This window comes from Lynx canadensis, chromosome D3, assembly GCF_007474595.2.
Source record: "Lynx canadensis isolate LIC74 chromosome D3, mLynCan4.pri.v2, whole genome shotgun sequence".
NCBI lineage: Eukaryota > Metazoa > Chordata > Mammalia > Carnivora > Felidae > Lynx > Lynx canadensis.
Window position 1 is genome coordinate 90,948,618 of NC_044314.2, and position 27,099 is coordinate 90,975,716.

The 27,099-nt window shown below is 52.8% G+C and overlaps 1 protein-coding gene across 1 annotated transcript in view; it reads right to left on the reverse strand.

Annotated features, from left to right (window-relative positions):
- The window catches only part of TMEM132D (transmembrane protein 132D), a 557,096-nt gene that overhangs the window by 50,018 nt on the left and 479,979 nt on the right, over positions 1-27,099 (reverse strand). The gene's annotated exons all lie outside the window — the stretch shown is intronic.

Consider the following 27,099-nt stretch of genomic DNA (forward strand, 5'->3'; position numbering starts at 1 on the left):
GCATTCATACTCGTCACCCTTTTCTTTGTTATACCAGATCATCGTATTTCCGGATCCCCTTGTCTCCTGTCCACTCGGTATGTTAATTCCATCATTGTAGATGTAACGCTAATATTATTATTTTAATCACTATGCTTTGCACCTAGTTAGCCTGCATTGATCTATCTTTACGAATTCGGAATGTGATCCCAACGCAAGGGAACCAATGCGCATCACAGACTTCAGAGACGCAAAGGAGACATGCGCGCACGTTCCCCCAAAATACGTCAGCTGATATTAATTATACGCTGATAGCTGAGTGTTGGCTGAAGATACAATCCCAGGCCATCTGGTCTTTGCAATGCCTACACACTTAAAAATTGTAGTGATTATTAAGAACATAATGTGGTTTTCTTAATAAGCGTAATTAATCTCACATTTAAAATTTATGACACATACGATCTCATTGCTTCTCCTCTGTGGCTGTCCAGCCACTTGCTACCCTGTGGTACATACTCCGCCAGAGACGGGGGGTCTAGCCGGTGGGGGCGTGGAAGTTACAGCATGACGTGCTTACGGAAAGGGGGTTCGGTGTGGCTGGAGAAACGCAGCTCGACAGGTGAGCGGGGGAGGAGGGACGGGAAGGGGTGGCCGGTGCGTATCTCGGAGACCACCGTGTGCTTGGGGACCCACATCAGGCAGAAGTGCACCGACTGCCCAGCCGGACGGGGAAGCGGGCTCAGCTCTGCAGACTGGCGGAGCCCCCCGGCTGGATCTCGGCACGGGTGCAGCTGCCGACAGAACGCAGTCCGCCGAGAGCCCCGTCTCTGTCTGATCCCCAGTGATTCCTGGGAGGGGAGACCCAGGGGGCCTCCTGGGAAGCGTCCCGCAGCTCTGGTGTCCCCGGACGTCCAGCCGGGGCTCCCCTACCCACTGCGGAGGCCACAGGCCCAGGGACCCTCGTGGCCTGGTGTGGGGCCAGCTGGGGTAAGGCCCTGCGGTCAGTGCTGCTGTTCACCCGTCTCGTGCTGTCCTGCTCGGACGGGCCTCCACACTCCCGGATTTTCGGCGGTGCCTCGTCGATGGACAGCTGCTAGCTAGGATGGCACGGCCTCCAGGGGCTGTCAGCTCACAGCCGAGAGGGGCCGGAGCCAGCTCGGGGTCACCTCAGTATCCACAGCCAGGACCCAGGCCCGTACGCCCATCGCCCAAAGCCTGGGTGGCCGAGACTCCTCCGGGCGGATGATGCTGGCGACAGAACCAAAGCCAATCGAGTCCTGGGCAGGCTGCTCTCTCTGGCCACCGCGGGGACCACGGCGGCCGGGCTGCGTGGAGGTCCGCCTTCAGATGGCTCTTCTCGGTCTTGGACAAGCTCCCACCCGGCTCTCACCAGTCCCACAAAGGCAGTGGGGATGCTGCAAAATTATCCTTGAGGGGCGGATGCCCGTGGTGGCTCCCGGTCTGCAGTTTCCTTCTGCTCGGCATGAATTCCCACGGCCACTGGCGCTCTGGACTCATCCAGGCTGTGTCTCTGGGCTGCTGGCCCCACAGGCGGGCAGGACTCAGGCCTGGGCCGCTGGACAGTCACCTCTGCCGCCCCGGTGACTGCTTCAGCGACACACACGTGGCCGGGGCCCTGCGGAGAGGCGCTCGCTTCTCCCCTCGTCCTGGAGCGTGGGCAAGAAAGTCTGAAGGAAGAGCCTGCTCGAGAAAGACGCCGATGTCGAGGAGGACGGGCGGGCAGAGACCCGGCCTGCCCGCCGGGCTGCACCCCAGCTGTTACCTGCGGACGTGCAGCTACGTTCACCAGTAATCCCCTCGCCTCCCTTGTTCGGGGGCAGATGAAGCCACTGTGACTAAGCCTCTGTCACGTGCAGCCACGATTCCGGACAGAAACGCCGTCTCTGGGGGTTTTGCTGCGACCGCGCTACGTGCGTGGTAACTGTGCTGAGTGACCAGACATAATGACGTGGTTAACGACTAAGAAATAAGTGTTTCTCCAACTCTCTGCTGAGGACGTGCGGCTTCAGTCCCCAAACCCACGTGAGGCACGTCTCCAGGCACGGTAGAAGCAGGGACCTGGTCTGCCCTGGCTTGGCCTCCGGCATCCGGGGGGAAAGCCAGTGCACCCCTGATCGAGTCGGCGTTTATTCCGAACACGCCGTAAAAATCACCTTTACCCCTAATGCTTACAGGAACACCAAAACCAGAACGAAAATCTTAGCAGGGGTCTTTAACTGAACAGGTTAGGTTTTTAGAACAGGCTGTCGGACATCAAAACCCAGAACCTTCTGGTAAGCCAAGCTTTGTGCGGGCACTTAGCATCGTAACAGGCTTACCTCAAGGAGCGTATCTCGGAGGGCTGGGGACAATTTATAACAGATCCCTTTTATGTTAACAGAGCAAAGCGAGTATATAGTACCCTTCATGTGTTTCCAGTAACGTTGGAGCCTCTTGCGCGACGGTTAATGAGTGAGAAGTTAGATCACAATCCAACTATTTCAACCTGCAGAGAGCACGGCTTCCCAGAGCTCGCTAGAAGTCACGCACAACTACGTTCGCCTTGTGCTCGTCTCGTCCAGCTGGACAACTGCACGGTTTCTTTTTTTCTGAGTTTCTGACACTTTGGAGAAGTTTGCCATAGTCCCCAGCAACGTCAAGATCTTCCAGAGGGAGCAAAACCTTTCAGCAGGTTCCAAAAAGGACCTCTCTCCTTCCTTCACCTGCTCAAGCCCCCTCCCCTTTTGTGGTTGTGTCCTAAGTGCCTGCATCATAAATTCCTTCCGCGTCTCTGCGGTCTGGGCCGGTTGGTCCCTGGGCCGCTCGGGGCCAGGCCCGGCTCTGAGTACCAGCAGCCCCACCAGGAAAGGCCAGCCGTGGTCCTGTTCTCTGTGTCCCTTCCCCTCCTTGGGAACTTGTACTCTCTTCTTGGAAAATAGCTGGGAGATATGGGAACCCCCCCCAAATGCCTATGAGTGAGAGACCAATGATGTAAATCGTAACACGTGATGCGTGATTCCAGGCCACGGAATAAATACTCTGGGGCAGGTAAGACAGACTGAGGCAGGGGCGCCTGGGCGGCTCCGTCGGTTGAGCGTCCGCCTTCGGCTCAGGTCGTGATCTCACAGTTTGTGAGTTCGAGCCCCGCATCAGGCTCTGTGCTGACAACCCGGAGCCTGGAGCCTGCTTGGGGTTCTGTGTCTCCCTCTCTCTGCTCCTCCTCTGCCCATGCTCTGTCCCTCTCTGCCTCTCAAAAATAAATAAACGTTAAAAAAATTAAAAGAAGAGGACAGAATGAGGCAGTTGTGTGCTAGTTTGGTGGAAAGCCAGGCGCACAGCAGACGTGGTGAGTCACATTCTGTGCATCGCAAAGGTGGGGGGTGGACACGCGGATGTCTCGACCGTCCCCTGTCTTGAACTGGACACTTAATGACAGGGCAGAGGAGCTGGGCACCAAGGTCCGGGAGTGCCTTGACTTCATTTCACGAGCATCCGTGTGTGGGTCCTGTGACCTGAGTCCTCATCCTGCCTCCTGCACAGACTGCGTGTCCCCGCGGCCAAGCTGCTGAACCTCACCGTGCCTCGGTATTTCCATCTGTACAGTGGGGAAAATATCAGTGCTTCCCTCATACGGTTGTTACAAAGGGTAAATGAGTTAACACATGAACAGTGCCCGGTTCAAACGATGTGCCGAATGAGTGTTAATTATAATCCCTGTTTGAGCGCCTTACCAGGCACATGGAAAGCCTTCTGTAAATCAGGGGAAATGTGTGAAAAACAGGCGAAGGTAAAAAAGGAAAACATTCTAGGTTCAAAATCTTATTCGGACTAAGGAGACCCTTTTCAAGCCCAAGAAGCGATCTTGTCTCTTTGCTGCTGCCCCCACTTAGCTTCCAGCATAAACAAACACGGAGGCAGAGAGAGGCCCAGGCTGCCTAGAGGAAGAGACAGAGCTTCTGAAAAGGACTGAATAATCGTGCGTGGACGCAGGTCAGCGAATGCCACCGGGGACGTAACCCATTTGCTTTCAGGCTGGGCAGCGGGACGGTGGGGGGCAGGGGGGGGGGCTCCAGGAGCCAACTCTGGCTTGAAAGTTCAAATGAGCTTTGCCACCACGCACAGGTCCCTCCTGGCCCCGAGAAGCGGACAATTCCGAGATCTGCCCACTGTCCCACTCCGTCTGTTCTCTGTCCGTGTCCGCATCACCCCTGCGTCAAGAACGCAAAAGCCTCCACCCCTCCTCCAGAATGTTCCGGGACACAGCGGACGCACCCGACGCTTGCTGACGGTTTGGGCACGGAGGGGCTCGAGGGGCAGAGAGCAGGCAACACTGGGGACGTATGGGGACACCTGCCGCCAGAAGGACACAGCCCCGTGTCCTGCCACGGGAGTGTCCACGGGCCGCTGGGCTCTGCCCTCCCTTCCCACAACCTCCACCTTGTCGCACTTCTCCTGCGACAGATCACATCCTCTCCTTCCAAACCACACCTGTTGTCACCCTGAAACATGGAGGCGGCGGGAGAGAGCGCAAGGCAGGGCCGCGAGGGGCACTGGCTCACTTGCAGTCCTCAAACAGCCATTAAACGTTGCTTTTCTAAATACATCACAACAGTTTCCTAAAGCCATCTTCTCTGAGACGGCTTTTGCCTCTCTCTGGGTCCCTCTGCTCGGTGGAGATTAGGTTGGAGAGCCCCTGAAATTATCTTCCAAGTGAGGCCAGCCTCTCCCTTCAGGATGACCTAGTTTGCTGTGTGCGGATGTCATTGTTGTGGAATGCAGGGCGGGAAGCACCCGCTGTCCTGAGGGCGTACGGTGACAAAAACTTCCCTGGCCCTCTCATGCAGGGCCCTCACAGGACCCCTGGGTTGCTAGGAGGGAGGGAGGTTTTCAAGACCGTTTGGGGGTGGGAACCAGTGGTCCAAAGTGGGGGTGTCATCAGAAGTGCACACGGGTCTGCATTGGTGACTCAGGCTGACGCAAAGCCCCACGGATTTGCTGGGGAGCATTTAGTGCCACCGACCGCAATGTCGTGTCTTGGAGAGTAACGAAGAAAGCTACGGCCTGAACTGTGCCCCCCGCCACTTGTATGACAAAGCCCTAACCCCCCAGGGTGACTGTATTTGGAGACAGGGTCCTCAGGGAGGTGATTACGGTTACATGAGATCATGGGGGGGGGAGGGGCTGATCCTTACAAGAGACAGCTTGAAGCTGGAAGGCGGCCGGCCGCAACCCGGGAAGAGCTCTCTCGCCACGGGCCAATCCCGACGGCACCTTGGTGTTGGACTTCTGGTCTCCAGAACTGCGAGAAAACAGATCCCTGCCGTGCGAGCCCCCCCAGCCCGCGGTGTGAGTCACAGCGGCCCAGGAGGCTGATGCGCGAGCGTGTGACGGCCAAGCGCGTGAGTGTTAAGACAGGTGTCCACCATGCGGGCCAGACCTGGGCCGGCAAGGTCACCAGCCAGCATCAAGCACGAGGCCGTCGGGCTGTGCGGACCCCATCCTCGACAGAGACACCACGTGGCCGCTAGATGCCACGCAGCTTTGCGGCGTCACAGCCCCCCTTGCCTCCCTGTCCTCACTTGCTCCGTGCAAGCCCCCCACGGTCCCCAGACGAGGTGCTGAGTGGGTGGTCGCTGCAAGGAGAGTCTCCTCTTGATAATAAGGCAGCCGTGTTCTTCAGGAATTAGTCCGCAACAACGTAAGAGGTAATTGCATTTGCGTCTGGAATCGGTGAAGCGAGGCGTTTCTCGGGGTAACAATGTTAAAGCAGTTTTAACAGCTATCGTTTCAAATAGCGTTTTAATTTCTTGCTCCTACATCCGAGCAACAGCTACAATGAATTCAGTGAGCTTCGGGACCCTACTGCGTGTTTTTTATTTCCTCTTTCTGCCTCTTCAGACACACGATCGGCCCTTTCCTGTCCCCGGCCTCTCCCAGAAAGCCCACTTTTATGGAGTGTGTGGCACTCCATCGCTCTTCCCCGCCCGATTCTGGGCTGGGTCCGGCCGGTGGAAGGCAGTGGCAGGAAATCAGAGCAGGAGGAGAGAACGGCCGGGGTGTTTGTTCCCTGCTGGGCTGCTGGTGTTACATTGGGTGCCTCTGCCTGTGCACGGAGCCCCTCGCGGTGCCATGGCTCCATCCGGGGTCCAGGGCCAGCCCCCCGTCCCTCCCCTTCAGGCCAATGGCTTCCCACCGTGACGGCTCCCTGGGCTCTTCGTCGTTCCTGCCCTCGCCTCTGAAGACGCCCCTTCCCTCACGTGTCATCAGTTCCCTCTGCACCTTTCCGGCCAGCCCGAGTGACAGATCCCCAGCTTCATCTTTGCACCCCTTCACCCTCTGTACTCGACACGGCAATCCTCTCTGCAGGAGAGACGATCATTTAGGTGCACCAGCTGGAGGGAAGTTGGTATCAAACGACTGTGCATTCTTGTTCAAGGACGTGGCTTCTGTGCGGCTCCCGTGCCCACCCTGACCGGGGCTGGGGACCCGAGCACGGTGGCCGCCAGCTACCCTGCGGGCAGCTCGATTTGTGCGCAAGATCCTCGGCGGCAACCCCCGACCCAAGCTTGGGGTCTGGGGGCTGGCGGGAGGTCATCGCAGCTCCCGGCTTCGCGCTCACCGGACGATGCTCCCTGGCCCAGCAGCGGCAGGAACGGAATGCGAGGGCACCTGCTCTGAGCCAAGTGGGACCCCGACAGCCCTGCTGCCCGTGCCCCGCGCTGGCCTGGCGGCTTGCCCACCAGTGAGATCTGCCGAGGGTGCCCGCAAAGGACCAAAGCCAGCCGATGGCGGCGAGGACCGGGGACATCCAGAATACCCAGAGTTTCTTACAAAGTGAGGTGAACACTTGGCGCGTGACCCCGGCACTTCACTCACACGCATTTACCAGAAAGAAGCGAAACACGTATCCGCATGCTTACCTATGAACGTTCACACCGGCATCCACGTGAGCTGAAACCTGGAAACACCCTGGGTGCCCATCCCCGGGAAATAACGCTGGGAGTGGCATCGTCATGCAATAAAAAACCACTCACCCGTAAGAAGGAAAGGATTATCGCCCCAACGATAGCTTGGTCCAGTCTCAAAGCTATTGCGCAGAATGAAAGACGCGCTCCCCACCCGCTGGATGTACGATCTTAAGACAGAACAGCAGTGGGACTCAGCACCTTGCGAGCTCAGCAGCAGGGTCTCCCCGGCAGCAGGGGAGGCAGAGCCTCGAGCAGGGAGGCAGGGAGGCTCCCCAGACAAGCCCCAGCAACGGCTCATACCTAAAAGCAGACGGCGGAGCCAGCTGTCTGACCGCCCAGCGAGATGGATTCCACACCTGCCAGGTAAAAACCGACACCGGCGGCAGGAGTCAGCCCCCCCCCCCCCCCAGGGACGCAGCCCACAGTCCCAACATCTCTCCACGGACTGATGCCAGGTCAGGGTTCCACCGCCTTCCCTTGCTGCTCCTGGCTTCGTAATTTTCCCCAGTAAAGCCCATTTCTTGACACGTATCACATGACATCGTGGAGTCTGCCTTCTGCCCCTTGGCACCACGGTAGCCATTGCTGAGATCTCTGGGAGGTGCGGCTCTTTAACATTAAAACAATCTAATTTTGGATCCAAATGGCAGTCTGACAAACTGGGAACCAGCCAAGCCCTGCGTTCAGAGTTGCAAAGATACGGGAGATCACAGAGGTGCAAAGAATTACCCTTTACCCAGAACATCGCAGGGGGCGGCCGTGGGCACGGGGTGGATGTCTGTGGGTGGACGGAGCGAGCCTTCCAGAAGGAGAAAGCGGTGGAAAACAAGTCTTTCTCCTCTGGTCCTCCGGGATGACCACACAGTTGAGCCGTTGCCGGGGGTAAAAATGGCGGCCGCACTCACCGAGATAACGATGACGAAGGCAGAGTTCATGGAAGGCAAAGTACGAAGTCATGGCGATTCTCGGAAAAATGCATTCACTTGCGGAAACACTGAAGGGATTAGCCGTGGGGTGGTGGGGAATGCAGCTTTCTGTAAGACTTGTAACTGTGGTTTCTTAACAGAAAGAAAAACGCCTACCACCAAGAATGGTTTTGCTAAACAGTCTTCCGCTCGGACCCTCACGTCACGTCTGTCCGCACCCAGCCCCTCAACTGTGCTGTAACTCACGTCCCACACGAAGAACCCTTCCCCGGCGTATACTGGTTGTAGCGTCTCCACAGAGCTATGCACCCATGACCCTTCTAACCACTGGCACCCCCCCAGCCAGCCCCGGCCGGCCCCCCGCAGCCACCAGTCTGCTTCCTGTCTCTACGGGGTTGCCGATTCCAGATATTGGCAGAAGTGGGATCCTACAATGATGGGAGGCTTCTTGTCTTCTACTTAACATAATGTTTTCAAGGCCCGTCTGTGTCCCGACACGTCGTGAGCTACCATGTGCCCCCCCCCCCCCGTACATCTAACCTTGTGACCGCCGACGCGTTGGGCTGGACGCTTCTCTGTGTGCCGCACGCTGTTCAGGACCAGCCCTGTCCACCACCCACTGGACGCCATGGCATCCCCTCCCATGTTGGTGGCAACGACAAATGTCTCCAGATATCGCCAGATGTCCGCGGGTGCAGGACAGGGTCGCCCCTGGTCGTAAGTCTTGGGAGCCACGCTCCTGACAAAGCCACGCCTCGCTCCGCCCCCATCGACATTTAGACACACAGAATCCGGGGAGGTCAATTTACATCCCGAAGCCGCACACTGAGCTGGTGGCCAGGAAAGGGGCTAGAAACCCCAGCGCGTGACAATTTACCTTTCAAATTTGCCTTTGCTGAAATCGGGCTGCTTGTTACCCAAACAGTGCTTTCTTAAAACAGCAGGTTTTTAGACCTCACCTGGCAATCAACTCATCGAAAGGGCTTGTTAGGACACAGATTACCAGTCCGAACCCTCAGGGGTTTTGATCTGATTTGATAGCTCTGGGGAAGGGCCCTAGAATTTGCACTTCTATCCAGTCCTCAGGTGACGTCAATGCTGGGCCTCTGGGGATCCTACCTTGAGAACCATCTCAACTCTTGCAGGAGAGTAGGATCCTCCTGTCCTTTTTATGGACCAAGACTCTCACAAATTTCTGCTGTGGGCAAACAGGAAACATACCTATGAGGCGTGGTGGTGCGAGGATGCTGTGGCTGGAGCTGTGGCAGCCACTCTGGGATAGTGAGTACAGAGCCAAGAGAGGGGCTGGGATGCCAGCCTGGAGGCCTGGCAGCCTGGAGCTGCTGACATAGCCACGTCTGAAACTGGCAGTCTGTGAGCTCGTTATCCTGCAGCATGGACTACAACTCGTTTTATTAGGCACTTCTAACCTGTCGTTCTGTTATTTTCACCTGAGAGCATCTTGATGAGTGCATTCACCTTGTAGAATGCAAATACGACGAGGGAACTTAGCCCACCTATGTTTTGTTTATCTCTATACGCCCACCGTGTGGGAGCGAGTCTGACACAGAGAGGGGATTCAAGACGTACTTGGTGAATGAAGGAAGGGATCAGATGCCGAGACTCTTCTCAAACTTCTGCTGTCTACACATCCCGTTTTCTGGACGTAAAACGCCACGTCCACTGAGACTGTTACTTTACGAGAATTCCCTTAAGCTTCTGCTAACGCAAAACATCTGCGATGCCAGTGTTGATGTGCTACTCCTATTTTCCTAATATATTAAACTAGATGCACAAATACCGTATTCCAAAAACATCGATCTATGTGCCATCTAGAATCCTTATGGCTGCAGTCCCGGCCACACGTCAGGAGGCCATGCTGGACCGCGGCCAGCGCTTAACTGGGCCCTTGGGGGTCCAACTTGTTCTTGAATAATCGTGAAGTCTCCAGGCCCCTCTCTCATTTAGAGCCTCTGCACTCAGGTCAGGGGTGAGGCGAGGAGAGGCGGGGAGATGGTTTCCGAGCGCTCTTACCATACGTGCACCGAACACATAGAAGATGGTGAGATCTGGGGCCGGTCCGGGGGACCCTCGGAGCTGTGGCTGATTCACCGGTGCACTCGGGGTGTGGGTTAGGGTGCAGGGAGCGAGCAGGGAACCCCCGTGTTTGCTGATACACAGAAGAATGAGGCTTGCCTCTTCCCAAAGTATTCAAAACGGGCTGTGTTAGGAAAAACTGCTTTCGACACGCACAGCATGATGCTTTATGCCCCCAGACGATTTTCGTATTTTGTACCTAAACATTATAAAGCAGGATGTTCCCTAATGATGCCTTATTTCTCAACACAAGCTTAGGCAGCCTTTATTGAGCTGGCTCCTTTTGTCCAAAGCCAGGCTTTTTCTCACCAAAGATTTCCAGCCAGAGGGATGCTTTGCCCGATGAGTGGATGATCTTTTTAACACCTGCAGTTTCGGACTCTCGTATCGCATTAAACCAATCTTCTTCTGTGATTTATATTTATGTGTTCAATTCTAGCACCTTCTCCTACCCGTATTCTCGATTTCCTCTCTGATTCCTTTTGTCTCGATAATATCATTTTGTAGCTAAGTCCCAGGCTGTCGCTTTGCATTTACGAACCGAGATATAAGTGTGCATGATTACTTTTGCGAGTATCCGTAAGGACTAATGCACTGACTGGATTTCTAAGACGGGGCTGTAACTTCTACTTAACGGATTGTCCTCACCCCAGCCCTCCAAATGCCCAGCTTTTTAACAATCCACACAGGCTGGAGAGGTAAACATTTGTTAATTCCTTTTCAGGGGTTTTCAGATGTGAAGAAAGGTAGGGCTGTATCAAAACTGTCTGAATTTGGGAGTAATTCTAAGTTGTGGTTCAAGAGAGGAGGGGAATGGAGGTCTATTTGAGTAAGAATGGACCGGAAGAAACCTAGCCAGGCTACATGAATACTCATCCAAAGTAAAAATCAGACCGTCTAGGAAACGATGCAATGTGCTGGAACAAAAGTGCCCAGGATGTGGAACCAGGTGTTTAAGCTATCATTACCTAACTGCCCAACTGTTATCGAGAACGTCCAACATTATGTATTTCAGCCCCCTTGTCTGTCTTACAATTTTTTTTCGCAATGAGGAGACTGTATGAGAAAACCGCATACATTCTGAATACGTTCATATATTCAGAAACACAGCACCGCATCAGGGAAGCCATCCCAGCAAGGCAAAGCCGCCTTGCTGCCATACCCCCTTCGCTCTCTCAGTTTGCCAAGCCTGCCGTTGCAAATGCAGTGGTAATGTGTCCGCCTAACTTCTTGGAGGTAGTGTCCTCAGCTTTGTAAGTTTACTTTTGCCACGTCCAGGAACCTTCTGGGTTTAGTCTCACACAGGGGTTGGGACGGGAGGTCAAATATTCTGCAGAGTGCACACGCCCTTGCAAACTCCTCAGGGCAGCGTCGTGTTGGATCCGGAGACCGTCCCAATAATTCCAAAACGTTCACGCCCCTCTCCGCAAGGGAACTGCTCACAATTTCTCCGGTCAGGGATGGGCTGTGGGGAGGGGGCTCGGGTCAGGGACCCCGCTGCGTGGAACCTGGTGTCTTCCCAAGCCAGGGCAGCCAGATGCTGACACCCCAGAAGCATCTGGGAAGGGAGTGGTCCCCGGGGAAGGCAGATTTTGGCTCTCTCCTCGCTATAGCCACAAGGGGGATCCTCAGCGCATGCGAGGTGGGTGAGATCTGCCTCCTTATCTGATGATGATTTCTCCGTCTCCCCCCTCTAGCCCACGTGCATAACAGCGTGGCTCCCCTGTGCCACCCAGAAGCATATACGGCTGGGCTTCCTCATGCAGTCTTTGGGACTCATAACCTTAATTCCTGAATCTCGGGAAATCTTCTGACGGCCTGGCCACGGCCAGGGACGGAGATGAGCCTCCGGGAGGAGAAGCTGAGTTCTGACACAGTCCCCCCTTCTCCACGCCAGGGAGAGGATTTCACCTCCTGGGATTCGCGACCCCCGTCCAACACTGCAGAAGACACACCGCTTTTAATTACAGTGAATTGGAACCCATTTAGAGACTCGCGTGGCCCCAGAGAGAACGTCAGCCGTCTTACTGTCAGTAATTAGCTCTGCAGAAGGGCGGCCAGTGACGGCAGGCCTGGCGTGACGACCAAGTCCGGTGATTAGTGTCCAGGAAATCAAACGATTTCCCTCCACTGGGTCGTGGGCATTGCCCGTCACAGCTGTCAAGAGACTAAGTGCTAGGCACTGAGGTGTACTTAGCCTGAGAACAGAAGCTGCAATTGGTTAAGCATCCTGTCGAGCGCGTTGGGAGGGAAAATGCAAATCCAGCCAGGGCAGCCCTCGGTCTCGTGGCCGACCTCTCTCCGAGCGTCTTCACTGGGATTCGGTGCCCGCTGTGCAAGGTCCCCCCCAGCAGAGACCTCCGCAGCCTGGAAGGGTATCACGGCGGCAAACGCACAACTGGAGAGATTCGGTTCTTGGGAAACGGGGAATTAACGGGATAAAGGAAAAGTGCTGTGAATACTTACAAGGGGAATCACAAGTCAGAATGCCTTGTGAGTCAGGTTCTAAAGTCAATGAATTCATTCACTGAAACAAAGGCTTAAGGAGGTCCTAATGAGGCATGTCCCCATACGGGCTCTCTCACTCACCGGAAGCCGGGGATCCTCACTCACAGGATGGGTGTTTGCGAGAAGATGGGGGTGGCAGTATGTGCTTGTGCTCCAGGCGACCGGGGCTGACCCAAGGCTGAGCTCCCCGCACGCGAGGAGAGGGATCTGATTTGCTACACAGACCACACAGAACAAAGGTGCAAATTATTTCCCTGAATCTCAAGTCTAAAACCAATTAATGTGAGCCTGGTACAACCTGAACTGAACCCATTCATTTTCTCAAATTACAGAATAGCCTCCCACTTGAACTTGGAGCTGACCTTAAAGGTTAAAATTCCCAGTTCTGCCTTCAGGGAGGAAGATCCAGGGGCTCATTTACACCACCCCACAGAAGCGGGCCAGAGGAGAAACCGGGGGTCGGGCACGAGCGACCATCACGTTTGAAAAAGCATTTCCAAGGTTTCAAAGAAAAGAAGATTTCTGTTATCTGAAATAAACTAAAAGTGTGGCGATGCAGAAAAAAAAAATCACATTTTCAAGTCAAAAGAACTTTTGGAAACAAAACAAATGAAAACAAGTTATCACATGGCAAATCCTCAATTAATCTGTCCACCCAGAAAGTCAATGTTTTTCCCAGGTGTTTCCAAATATAACAACAATTGGTCATTTAGTATGTCCAACATTCCACATTTCCTTCTCAAAATTGGTTGACTTAAGATTTCCTTTAAGAATGCTTAAAGCTTATCTATATTTTATAACCATCCATCCACCCTACCTATCTGTCTATACACCCATCCTATCTATCATTCATATCTATCTTTCCATCCCTATCTGTAAGTCATATCTATCTAACCCATCCATCCATTCTTTCTATCTACCCATCCATCCATCCATCCACTCTATCTATCCAATCTATCTATCCATCCACCCATCCATCCATCCATTTTGTCTACCTATCTATCCATCCATCCATCTGTTCATCCACGTATGCATGTACATATCCATCCATCCATCCATCCATCCGTCCGTCCATCCGTCCGTCCGTCCATCCATCCATCCATCCATCCAACCATCCATCTATCCATCCATCCGTCCATCCATCCATCCATCCATCCATCCATCCATCCATTTTATCTATGTATGTATGTATCTATTCATCCATCTATCTATCTATCTATCTATCCATCCATCTTTCCATCTTTCCATCCATCCATCCATCCATCCACCCATCCATCCATCCATTTTGTCTACCTATCTATCCATCCATCCATCTGTTCATCCATGTATGCATGTACATATCCATCCATCCATCCATCCATCCATCCATCCATCCATCTTTCCATCCATCCATCCACCTTTCCATCCATCCATCCGTCCATCCATCCATCCGTCCATCCATCCATCCATCCATCCATCTTTCCATCCATCCAACCATCCATCTATCCATCCATCCATCCATCCATCCATCCATCCATCCATCTTTCCATCCATCCGTCCATCCATCCATCCATCCATCCATCCATCTTTCCATCCATCCATCCATCCATCCATCCATTTTATCTACGTATGTATGTATCTATTCATCCATCTATCTATCTATCTATCTATCCATCCATCTTTCCATCTTTCCATCCATCCATCCATCCATCCATCCATCCATCCATCCATCTTTCCATCCATCCATCCATCCATCCATCCATCCATCCATCTTTCCATCCATCCATCCATCCATCTTTCCATCCATCCAACCATCCATCCATCCATCCATCCATCCATCCATTTTATCTATGTATGTATGTATCTATTCATCCATCTATCTATCCATCCATCCATCCATCCACTCTATCTATCTATCTATCTATCATCTATCTATCTCTCCACATCACTGAGTGTAAGCCACTGTGTTCTGAAATACACTGCATATACAGCTCCTGAAACAATCCAGAGGCCCTGGAAGTGGGTCTGGTTTTGATGAAGTGATCTTACTGTGACAACCCCACAGAAAACCTCTCAATTGAACTGCCACAACAAGAACTCCTCAGAGCTGCCGAGGGTTCCGCAGAGGAGTCGGAATAGGGCGCTGAACTCCCGACTGCCATTGACAACAGAGCTCAGGGAGGTTTGTGACCCGAACAATGCCAGGCCTTTCCTTCAGGAGCCTCTAGCACGTCCATCGGGGGAGTGGGTGCAAGCAAACGTTGGCCCCCACAGGGGTTTTATGTGCTCATCTCTTGAGAGAGCATATTTATTTATTTTTCTGAAAGTATTTTTCTGCTTTTCTTAATGTTTATTTTTATGTGTGTGAGAGAGAGAGTGCGGACAGGGCAGGGCCAGAGAGAGGGAGACACAGAATCAGAAGCAGGCTCCAGGCTCTGAGCTGTCAGCACAGAGCCCGATGTGGGGCTCGAACTCATAAACCGTGAGATCATGACTTGAGCCAAAGTCGGTTGCTCAAGCGACTGAGCCACCCAGGTACCCCAATGTTTATTTATTTTTGATAGAGACAGAGCGCAATAGAGGGAGGGGCAGAGGCAGAAGGAGACAGAATCCGAAGTAGGCTCCAGGCTCCGAGCTGTCAGCACAGAGCCCAACGCGGGGTTCGAACCCACGGACCGTGAGATCATGACCTGAGCCGAAGCTGGACGCTTAACCGGCTGAGTCACCCAGTGCCCTGAGAGTGCATATTTAAAATTTAGGTGATCCCAAGGCTCCCTGGGGCAGGGCCGACTCACATCCTGCTCCTCCGGGCCTGCTCTGGTCGCTGGGGCTGGTGGTTCTCTTTGCCTGTGCGAGGAGCCTTCAAGCCCACCCTGCCTCTGGCTCGACTCTGCCTCCTTCCGCACCTCTCCTGGGGCAGGGACTCTGACCTGCACTCTTCCGGGGTCACTGTTCCTTCCACTGGGAAGGGGTGCGTGGCCGGGCTGCCCCTCCCCACCACGTGACCATCCCCCCCGAGCCATCTGCATTGTCACTGGGACCCACTGCCTGGCTCTCCTGGGTTCTGTCTCTCGGTGTCTCAAGAAGTGTGTTTATTTGTGACAGGTCCTGGCACACGCTGGAGTCAGACCGCCTGGGTGTAAACGTGGGCCGTTCTTCCGACCCCTCACCCGTAGCACGGGCCCCACCTTCAGGGGGCATTATGAAGCCGACGGGCGCTGTTGCACGTAAGGGCTCAGAACAGTCCCGGGGCCGGAATGACCACGACAAGTTAGTTACCTACCACCGTTCGCTAAACTAGAACGGCCGCTGTAAATTCGCTATAAATAGGACAATCTCATCTTTTTTCAGATTTGATTTGGCACAGTACTAACATCGCATGAATGTTCAGAATTCACTGAATTAAACCTAAGTATTTAATCCATTTTGATACGATATTTTTACGTATTACAAAATATGAGGTAAATCACGCACTCGTCGCACGCTACGTATTGAACAACTACTGTCCGTCTAATGTAAATAATCAGCTGCTCCTCTGGGTTTCCGGGCCCTCCAGCCCGAGAGTGCCTCTTTACTTCACTTCTTCCCGGGTGCACGGCTAGCCTCCCTGTCAGGTAAATCCTCAACCAACTTGTCCACCTAGAGAGTCAGTGATTTTCAGTAGGCAGGACGGTGTGACTGAGCTGTAGTGAATGGAACACATCCAACCAGCATCGTGCATGATTCTGAGACGGCTCTCCATCCCGGAGAGCTGGGCAACAGAGTAGCCACAAGATGGCAGGAGCCTGGGTCCCCGAATCGTCTCGGGGTGGGGGGTGGGGCAGGGCAGGTGATGTTGGCTGTTGTAGAAAGAGAAATGGATCCTGAGTGTGTTAAAGTCTCACTCGTTACAACAGCGAGCCTCCCTCTAACCAGTGCGGTGGGAGGAGGGCAGGTGGTGGGGCGCTAAGGAGCCTTACGGTCTTGGAGGTAAAACGAGGCAGGGGGGATTTGGACAAGGGTGTCGGGGAAGCAGTGGTGCTGAGGGAGGGCCGCCGGGGGTGGGTGTGCGCAGTGAAAGTCTGGAACGGTGCTACTTAAAAGTTACTTAAAAATCAGCTCAGGTAGTAAACCTCCATCACCATCATTAAACCAGAGCCACTGAATTTTTAAAATAGCAAGAGACCCGGCTGCGCAAAGCGAGCGTGGTTTGTGCTGTCACACGGACACAGTTAGAAGTGACAGGCTGCTGTTCTCCCCTCTCTGCCCCTCGGAAGCGATGGAACTTGACGTGTTTCTTCTCCCGCACAGTCGTCTCCCCGCCAGCGTGAGACAGAGCGACCGCGCGCTTCAGTGACGAGGCTCACCTGTGCTCACCGATGAAGGGTAAGCCCACTTCCGGCAGCGGGCTCGCCAGTGGACATCTGCCCACTTAATGAAGTCCTAGGTCAAAGCGGGATTTTCTGAGCATGGTGCACGACCTTTACTGCTGGTGTATATCCACCCACCTCCGACTCACATTATTCTTTATCAAGAAGCTTCTTTACCTCTTCTTTACCCTAAGTGCTTTTTCAACTGAGTCTGTTCCCAAGAAAGAACATGCAGGACAAGCACAGTTGACTGCGTCAGACATACGTCCCTCTAATAGACATCAGAGTATAATCCTCCTAACACAGAGGATGTTCTTGTCGCCGTCTTGACAAACGTGGCGAATTACGCCTGAGCAAATACTACATGAAAATATCCAGGACACGTGGCTTCCTTAGCACCACGCAGCTCGGTGAGCGAGCCCTGGGGGCCTTCAGAAATCAGGACCGTGTCCTTTCTAGGTCTCACCTTGGGGGTGATTTTTTCCTCTGGAAACAAATCATAGGAAACAAAACATTCAGTAAGACGCTGCTTTGGGGTCTCTGACCCACAGAAACACATCGATGTTCGCCGCTCAGGTTTTAGCTGTGCTTAGAAATCTCCCCCTGAGTGTGAGGTCCCCCTAAATATGAGGTCCCCCTAAATATGAGGTCCGTTCTTGCTCCAAGAGGCAGTTCCTGCTTGGCCCATATCTGGGGTGACCACACATGTGGTTTGTCTAGGACAGGACAGCTGTGCGCCTCTACTCGCGAATAATGTCTCATTTCATTCTAAAAAGTGACCTAGTGGGAGGAAGATACTAAATTATATTCCACTCGGAAATGGCCCATCGGCTGCTCCCATCACAGGATCCCTCAGCATCTGAAGCTGTGAATGGCATGTCTGCGCGGTTCCAACTCCCTTTATCCTCCTGCCCCCCACGAACCTGCTTCTTTCCAAGTTCGGTATTCCTGACTGTCCCCAAATCTGACCGAGCCGGGAGCCTGGGCACCATCTGTGGACTCGGCTATATCACCTGCCCCTTCTCGCTGGCGGTACGTACCCATTTAATCCCTCGCTGTGGCCTACGTCCACTTTCCCTCTGCAACCCCCGCCACGATTTTAGGTTATCACTCTTCAGGTCTTGCCTTGCCCGACACGTGGCCCCTTCTGCCTTCCAGTCCCTGTGCTGCAGCCAGAGGGATGTCCCTACAACACACACTGCTTGTGCCACTCCAAGCGGGCAGACGGGACCCCGAGAGTCTCAGCGTGGCGAATGGATGAACTACGTCCACGCTCTCGTGACTTCGAGCTTCCCCCATCAGGACCTAGCGTCTGTTTCCTACCGCGTGAACTGGGGCATCGAGACGTGCTGGCCAGTAGAGCCGAGCGGCTCTGAGACCAGGCTGCAAGAGACTTTGTGCGTGTACCCCCTTCTCTTAGACCCCGCCACGGCCCAGGTGGCCTGCTGGGGGATGTGATTCGTGCGGCCGGGGCATCTCCGACCGCCAGTCCCAGCTGACGTCCGTCCCGGCTCGGCCAGCCCTGCGGCCCTCCAGCGGGCCCCGGGTGCACGAACCAGCTGGGCTCAGCTGAGGCCAGCATCACTGCCCGGCGGACCACAGGCTTCTCAGGGAAACCAGTGCGGACTTCAAAATCGTTACTTCTTATGATTTTTGCTAGGTAGTGTCACTGTGGCAACAGAGGACAGCTACACACGGGGGCTGCAGCACGTGGGTTTCATGAGCCCCCACCCACGGACATGTCTCTGGTCCCCAAACGGGGGCGACTCTGCTCCCAGAAGACGGTCAGCAATGACCAGAGATGTTGATCAGCTGTCACCTACGGGCATCTCGCAACCCCAGGCCGGCGTCACCTCCTACCCCTTCAACGGCCACGCTTCAGACCCTATGGCACACGGCGGCCCTCGGTTCTAGCATTCTCCCTTGGGTTCCCTCTGCCTGGGAAGACTCACCCAGTCTCTCCTGCGGCCCCTTCAATCCACAACTCTGATGCCACCTCCTCCAGGAAGCCTTCCCACACTCCCCTTACCAGAGGCAAGTCCCTCCTCGGTGAGCTGAAGTACCTCCCGTGACACCCATCACCTTGCACTGTGATGACGTGTCTGTTCCCAGTGCTGAGCTACTCCTGGGTCTATGGAGAACGTACCTGGGGTGCTAACCAGACAGAGAGAGGGAGGCAGGGAGGCAGACTGAGATGGAGACAGAGAAAGAGAGAGACAGACACAGAGAGAGAGAGAGAGAGAGACAGAGATAAAGAGAGGGACAGAGACAGAGAGAAGTTTCTGCCTCTATGAGCTCCTCCAGAACTTTGAAACCAGAAACCCTGGAAAACAGGTAAATGTCGTATCCCACACGAGACAGGGTGGGCTTAAGTACCAAGCTGGATCCTGGCTCACGGCACACACCATTCTAAGTGCTGAGACCACCCACCCTCCCGAAGGACGCACAGCGCTGCTCGGCTGCAAGAGAGCCAACACTGTCCACCCCTCGCTGGTCAGCCAAGGGCTGGGCCTCCAGGCCCGGAGGGGCTGTCCCACTGGGCGAAGCCAGTGCTCCTGACAGAGAACCATCTGCGGCCCTCGGTTCCCCACGAGGAAGGAGAAAAGCCCCTGAGAGGTTACCGCCCGACGGAAGCCAGGGGAAGGACGCCCCGAAGAGGCACCCAAGCGTCTGGATGTGTCCAAGCCGTCACCCGTCACAAAGCCAGCGGCTCGTGACCTGCCATCCCAAAGTTGGGGAGCCCCCGGACAACAAAGGGCCCCGGGCTGCTCGGAGATGACAGAAGCGAGAATAAACAGACAGCCTGATGCGGAAACCTGCACGTCTGCACCTGCTGGCCAGTAAGGAAAACAGTCCCCGCTCGGGCCTCAAGAACGAAAGCCCAAAGGGGAGATGATGCTGGAACTCTGCACAAGGGCCCGAGACCAGCTCTGGGCAAGGGGGACACACCCAGGACCTGGACACGGCCCCCGTGGGGCCCTCGCGAGGCCCGGCAAAAGGGAAGCATTGCAGGGACCAGGGGCTGACCAACAGCCCGGCCATCCACAGGGATCAAGAAGACACGTGGAGGGAGGCTGTGTGTGGCCACGGGCCACAGGCTCCTATCCTGTCACCTACAAATCAAGAAAGAGGGCTGTGTGTCCCGTGCCACCACCTAAACATCAGAAGAACACATCTCGTCAGCGGAGATGTTGGCGAGGTGGCCCGGGACGACGTGTCCCCAAAGACGTCAGCACACGGATGCCAGCACCTGTGAACACATCAGGGAAGTAAGGTCGTGGAGCAACTGACCCTGAGATGCACAGATGTCCCGGGCTGCTCGGCGGACCCAGTGCGGTCAGAGGGAGGGGCGGCGGGGAGAGAAGGGGAATTCTCAGACGCGCGACCTCGGTAACACAACAGTGGGAAGAGCCACACTGCAGGCTTTGGACACGGAGGAAGGGGCCACGGGCCCGGGGACGTGGGTGGTTTTCACCGCACTTTTTCAAAGGCATTTAAAACTTCACAGGACTTAAAAACTTTCAGCATCTGAAGGGGCGCCTGGGTGGCGCAGTCGGTTAAGCGTCCGACTTCAGCCAGGTCACGATCTCGCGGTCCATGAGTTCGAGCCCCGCGTCGGGCTCTGGGCTGATGGCTCGGAGCCTGGAGCCTGTTTCCGATTCTGTGTCTCCCTCTCTCTCTGCCCCTCCCCCGTTCATGCTCTGTCTCTCTCTGTCCCAAAAATAAATAAACGTTGAAAAAAAAAAAAAATTTAAAAAAACTTTCAGCATCTGGGGCGCCTGGGTGGCGCAGTCGGTTGAGCGTCCGACTTCAGCCAGGTCACGATCTCGCGGTCCGTGAGTTCGAGCCCCGCGTCGGGCTCTGGGCTGATGGCTCGGAGCCTGGAGCCTGCTTCCGATTCTGTGTCTCCCTCTCTCTCTGCCCCTCCCCCGTTCGTGCTCTGTCTCTCTCTGTCCCAAAAATAAATAAACGTTGAAAAAAAAAAAATTAAAACTTCACAGGACTTAAAAACTTTCAGCATCTGGGGCGCCTGGGTGGCTCAGTTGGTTAGGCATCTGACTTTGACTCAGGTCACGATCTCGTGGTCTGTGAGTTCAAGCCCTGCGTCCGGCTCTGTGCCGGCAGCTAGGAGCCTGGCTTCTGATTCTGAGTCTCCCTCTCTCTCTGTCCCTCCCCCACTCACACTCTGTCTCTGCATCTCAATAATAAATAAACGTTAAAAAAAAAAACTTTCAGCGTCTTTGGCATTTTAAGTAACAAGCCTCTGCCTTGTGCCTTCGGACACCCCTTCCGTAAGGATCCTGGAAAGTAACAAAACACCTTTAAAGAAAGTCATTTGCCCAAAGCGCAATTTACGAGCCCAGAATTGTGCTCCTGAGGGACAACGGTGCTGCTCAGTTCCGGGAGTGTCCTCTCTCCCTCCCGCCCTCCCTCCCTCTCACCCTGCCGTACTACGAAATCAATGTAAAAATCGATGATGAATTAAATCTGATGACATATTAAAAACTGATTTATTCTTTTATCTTTGTAAGTATTAGACATATTTCATTATTTTATTTAACTAATTTGATTACACTTTATTATTTTGTTATTACTGCTGTCATCATCCCGCGTGGTTTCACACGTTTTCTTTCACGGAGAGAGAACACTGCAATAACCCTGGCTTCAATATGAAACATTTTTTTCTGTGGCTTTTTACCCCAGCTTTAATGAGATATAACTGACATAGAATACCGTATGATTGTACGACACCGTGATTTGACCCATGTATCTTTTGTGAAACGGTCCCCGCGACAAGGTTAGCACCTCCTTCACTGCGGTGAGAAAATGTAGGCTCTGCTCTCTTGGCGGCTTCCCAGTCCCAGTGCGTAAGGCAGGACCGCGAACTCGGGCCCCCGCGCTGAACGTCAGATTCCCAGAACCTATCCATCTTGTCACTGGACGTTTGTGCCCTTTGACCCACAGCCTTCGAAGGGGGAAAAGTGACGGAAACAGATTCTGCCCTGGAACCGTCCCGAAAGGACGCCGCCCTACAGACCCCTTGATGTCAGTCTGCTGAGACCCACGCTGGTCTTCGAACCTACAAACCGCAGCACGATAGACGCGTACTGTTTCGGGCCAATACGCTCGTGGTACTTTCCACAGCAGCCGTGCAGAACCAACACAGATCGCAAGGGGGTCCACACAGCAGCAGCCGGGCCTGCCACCACCTCCTGGCCTCACCGCCCCAGCCCCGGGCACCGCAGAAGGCACGGTCCTGGCTCTCTGGCGGCCCCCTCATGTGTATCGCACGCGCCTGCCCCACACGGTGCCTCCCACCCTCTGCCCCCCCTGCTGCTCTTCAGGCTCCCAGACATACCATGCAGCTCCCACCCGAGAGCCCTCTCCCTGCTGTTCCTCCTCCCCCAAACACTCTTCCTTCCTGCCCACCCTCCCTGGGGACTCGTTCCCTCCTCCTCTGGGCCTGGGCCCAAGGTCCCCTTCTCAGTGAGGCAACTACACTCTTATATGAATATACACATGTATGTGCACACACACACACACACCTTGCTGGGAAGGCACAGAGGAGGAAGGCAGACGAATACACATATATGTATAATTATAATTATATGTTATATTACATATTGCAATTATATGTAATTATAATGTATTTTTCTGTTTAAGATTGTATAAGAAGACTGTATATATTCTATTACACGTAGGAGAATATATATATAAAGCTTTCATATAAAATGTAAGGCACAGAGGAGGAAAAGAGAAGCATATATATTCTAATATTATGTATTAGAATATATGTATTATAATTATATTCAAACACACAATTATATGTTTTATTCTATTTAAAATTGTGTAAGAAGGTTATATATATTCTATTATATATAGGAGAATATATGTGAAACTTTCACATAAAATGTAAGGCACAGAGGAGGAAAAGAGAAGCATATGTATATATATTCTTATATATAAGGTTCTATAAGAAGGTTTTATATATTCTGTTTTATATAGGAGAATATACGTGAAACTATTATACAGGAGATACATGATAATAAAATACATATGTGAAAAAGTATGCATGTGTAGGATATACAGAAAAGTAAAAATATTTTTCCTCCTCTGTAAAGGAAACTACACGTACGAAACTCTATATAGACTGTAGATAGCTTATATATGCGGTATATGTTAATGTGCAGATGACTAACATGTAAACAGGATAGATTCTCCCTCCCCTGTATATACACCCTGTTTTCTTCCTCTGTGGAGGACGCTACATATACATGAAATGATACATATGGGATATATTCTGTCTACATTTGAAGCTATTTATATAGGTATATGTATATTATATGTATATGAAAAATACCTATTTTCCGTTTCTATAAAGAAAAAAATTATTCACATATTTATGAAAAAATATGACATAGGATACTATATATGTATCTCCTATACTTGTATAGATAGGATTTCCTATTTTCCTTGTCATGAGGGCAGGAATTTTGTTTTGTCCGTGGCTCAGTCTACAGCACCTGGAACCGTGTCCTGTATGCCATCAGAAATTCAGTAAATATTTGTTGAATAACTTATGTTTATACTTAAGACTCTTTGTTAGACTGTTTATAAACATTTTAGTATGGTTTTAATTTTGAACTCTATATGGGAGCCTCCATAATATCTTCTGAACTTTGGGTCTCTAAAATCTTCACGTGTTTTGGAAAAAGAGTATTTCCATGTAGAGAGGTGGCCAAATATTACCCCGGGCTGGGCCTCCCCTGTGTTCTGCCACAACATGACTTGTGTGTAAGCCTGCCGGAGAGGCCTCTCTGGAATAGACCCCTGGACCCTCCATCGTGGTGGCTTTTTGTCCCAAGAAATGTTACTCAGAGGCCTGAGGGTCCACATTTGGGACTAGGGACCAGGCTCATTCTCTCACGGACTGAGCCCACCGCGTCCAACGTGAGAAATCTGGTTTTACCAGTGTAGAACTGCCTCGGAACTCGGGTGTTCCTTTTGGTCACAAACACACATTGTACCTCCTGGTATGTTCTTTCTCTCTCTTCTTGGATTAAAGACCTTTCCCTCAGGGAAAGACAGCAGAAGCTTTCTGTGACTCACCCTAAAATTAAACTCAAGACTCAATGTCAAGCTCTTGGGAGACAGGAACTCACAAGACTCTGAAAGAAAATAATAATAAAAAAATCCCTTTGGACAAGCATAGTCTCTAATTTTGGTTTCTACATGTACATTTTTTGCCACCTTTTCCTTTCTCTTAATTTAACTCTGTAGAAGCAGCTGACAAGGGTGTGCTACTGGGTTGGTACTAATTATCTATCAGATAATTAGTTCATTAATGAGAGTCTCTGCTGTCCATTCAGGTTTGCAACACAGCAGGTGTATTGTCAGCTCAGATACATTCAAAATGTGATGTTCAAGGGAAGCCTGAGTGGCTCAGTCGGATGAGCATCCGACTCTGGCTTAGGTCACGATCTCACCGTTCAGGGGTTCCAACTCTGAGCGGGGCTCCGTGCTGTCAGTGCAGAACCCACTTTGGATCCTCTGTCCTCCTCTCTCTCTGCCCCTCCCCTGCTTTCTCTCTCTCTCTCTCTCTCTCAAAAATACACATTTAAAAAAAATGTGATGTTCAAGCGGGCCTCTGCATGCCTCATTTTAGCACCAGTGAAGGTTTGACTCCTAAATCGTCAGGCAAGATAACAAAACAAAAAACAAACCACTACCATTGTAAGGCTGGGTTTTAAAAAAACATAATACAATGGCTTTGTGCCAACCATGCACATTCTGTATATACCACACACTGCTTCACTGTCTGGGTGCTGAGTGACGATTTAAAATGAGTCACAACCTGCATCTCATGCCCTAATGCACCTGTTGTCAGTATGTTTTCCTTCTTCCTAGAACAGTGTGTTTGTAGTCACAGAGCGAGTCGGATAAATGACTTCCATCACAGAAATGGAGGGGGATTAAGCCAGGCTCACCCTTACGGGAATGTTAGAATCCTGGAAGGTACTACACCTGCAATTCCAGCTGCTGCCACCAGGTGGTGCCCATCAGGTAACCCGCGGTTCATACCCAAAAAGAAAAACAAAACTCACAATTTCAGACTTTATAAACTATATTACAAAGCTGTAGTCATCATAGCGAGAGTCTGGGTCCATCCAGGTGGGCCTCTGCCGCCTCCAGCTGATGCCTCCAGGTGTGCCCAGCTGACAGCTCCCGAGCATGTGGCCAACAATACATCCAAAACCCAAATTTACTAAAGGAGCCCATTAAATTTTCAGCGTTTATTTATTTTTGAGACAGAGAGAGACAGAGCATGAACGGGGGGAGGGGCAGAGAGAGAGGGAGACACAGAATCGGAAACAGGCTCCAGGCTCTGAGCAGTCAGCACAGAGCCCGACGCGGGGCTCGAACTCACGGACCGCGAGATCGTGACCTGGCTGAAGTCGGACGCTTAACCGACTGCGCCACCCAGGCGCCCCTAAAGGAGCCCATTAAACACAACGTATGTGTGTTAACGATGTCCATTTAGCCAGAACTATCCCAGAACGGTAAAGGAGGCTGTGATACTTTTATAGCTCACTGGGTGTTTCTCAATGTTGAAATACAAATCTAGGTTTATTCTTCCATCATTCATTCAGCAAATAATTACTCAGGAACTGCCACGTGCCAGGCCTGCGGTTTAGTCCGGGAACCCAGGATTGCGCTCGATGGGTCCCCAGTGTAGGATTTCCGCAAACCCATCAGAGGTGCCCACACACAGACAACTCAGGATGAGAGTGGTCCAAGCCCAGGGTGGTCACGTCTTACCTAAAGAAAGGTCAGTCACCTGCAGTGAAAATTACTCTTGCAAATCTTTTAAATTGAAACCTTTTGGCCACGGACGCTTTGTTTGACTTCTAAAGTCTGACTTTTGCCATTTTAATCCTTAAAACCTTGGAAGTAACGGTGCACGGTCCTCCTGCTGAATCTAATCACCTACACGGTGTCTGCAAAAGGGACACTTGGCCCATGGCCTCCTGTTCCCATTGAAGCTTCAGAGAATCCCAATTAACGATACATTTCACATAGGAAACGGGAAGTATGGAGTAGTAATCAGGCCAATCCCTGTCCTGCTTACCTCACCCCTGCTCCTGGCCTTTCCATCCAGAATGTTCTCTCTCTACAGCCTTCTAAACATACTTTACTCCTGAACTGGACCAACAGAGCTGTTCTCATACGGTTCTAAATACCATCCATCAACTCACTATCCCTATCCATACTCCCTCCTGGGGCCCGGAGGGTGGGCCATCCACCGTGTTCGGGATGTTTTTGCTTTTTTATACGAAGGTCCAGGGAGATCCCACTGCACAGTCAGTAAACAGGCATCTCCCACGTACTGAATTTTTCCTACTGGAGAGAAGTTTGTCTCTGACATCAGCATCCTCTGTGTGGCAGCCCAGAGAGATGATGCTCTCTGCCCACGTTCGCGGTACAACTTCCTAGCTAAGGGCCTTCCTTTCCGCAGCTCCCGGCAGAGGGCCCACGAGATGCACCAGGCACTGGGGGACCAGCGATGACCCAGCCTGCAAGCCCCTCTCCTCGGAGAGGCAGACAGCCAACAAACGGACAAGGGAAGATACAGTAAGACAATGGGGGTACGTTCCACGAAGAACAGTAAGTCCGAGAAGGGGGTGGAGACGGGTGGGAGCCACGCCCTGGAGGAAGCAGGCGGTGACCGGGTGTGCCTCTGGCAGAGGACAGGACAGCAGTGCGGCTGAGGGGAGAGTACGGAAATGAGGTCAGGGAGGGAGGGTGCGGGGCGGAGGGTGGGGAGAGGGACGGCCGTGGTGCGACTGAAAGGAAATGCAGCCTTTTCTCCGAGGGGGATGGGAAGCCACAAGAGGGTCTTGAGGGCACAGCGATGTGTTGCGATGCGCGCTTCTAAAGGGATGCCTTCGCTGCTGGCTGAGAAGAGAGTGTGGGGCACAGGACAAAGCCGAGGGCAGCGACCAGTGAGGAGGCTTGAGGAAAGTCCGCTTCACCCCCCGAACCCGGCTCCGCTCAGCCAGTTACAGATGGAGAGAATCTGTGCGACATTCTCCGGGCTCGCAGTGCAGGGACAGGCATCGTCCTACTCACAAGACGAGCAGACGGCCAATCAGAACGACTGTAAGGTGCAGGAGCGGACCTGCCGCGGGAACGTCATCACACCCACTTCCCGAGGAAGAAACCGAGGAACAGAGAGAGACCACGTATCTAGCGCTGGTTCTCATCTAGAAGTATCGGGGCCAGGCTTTAAAT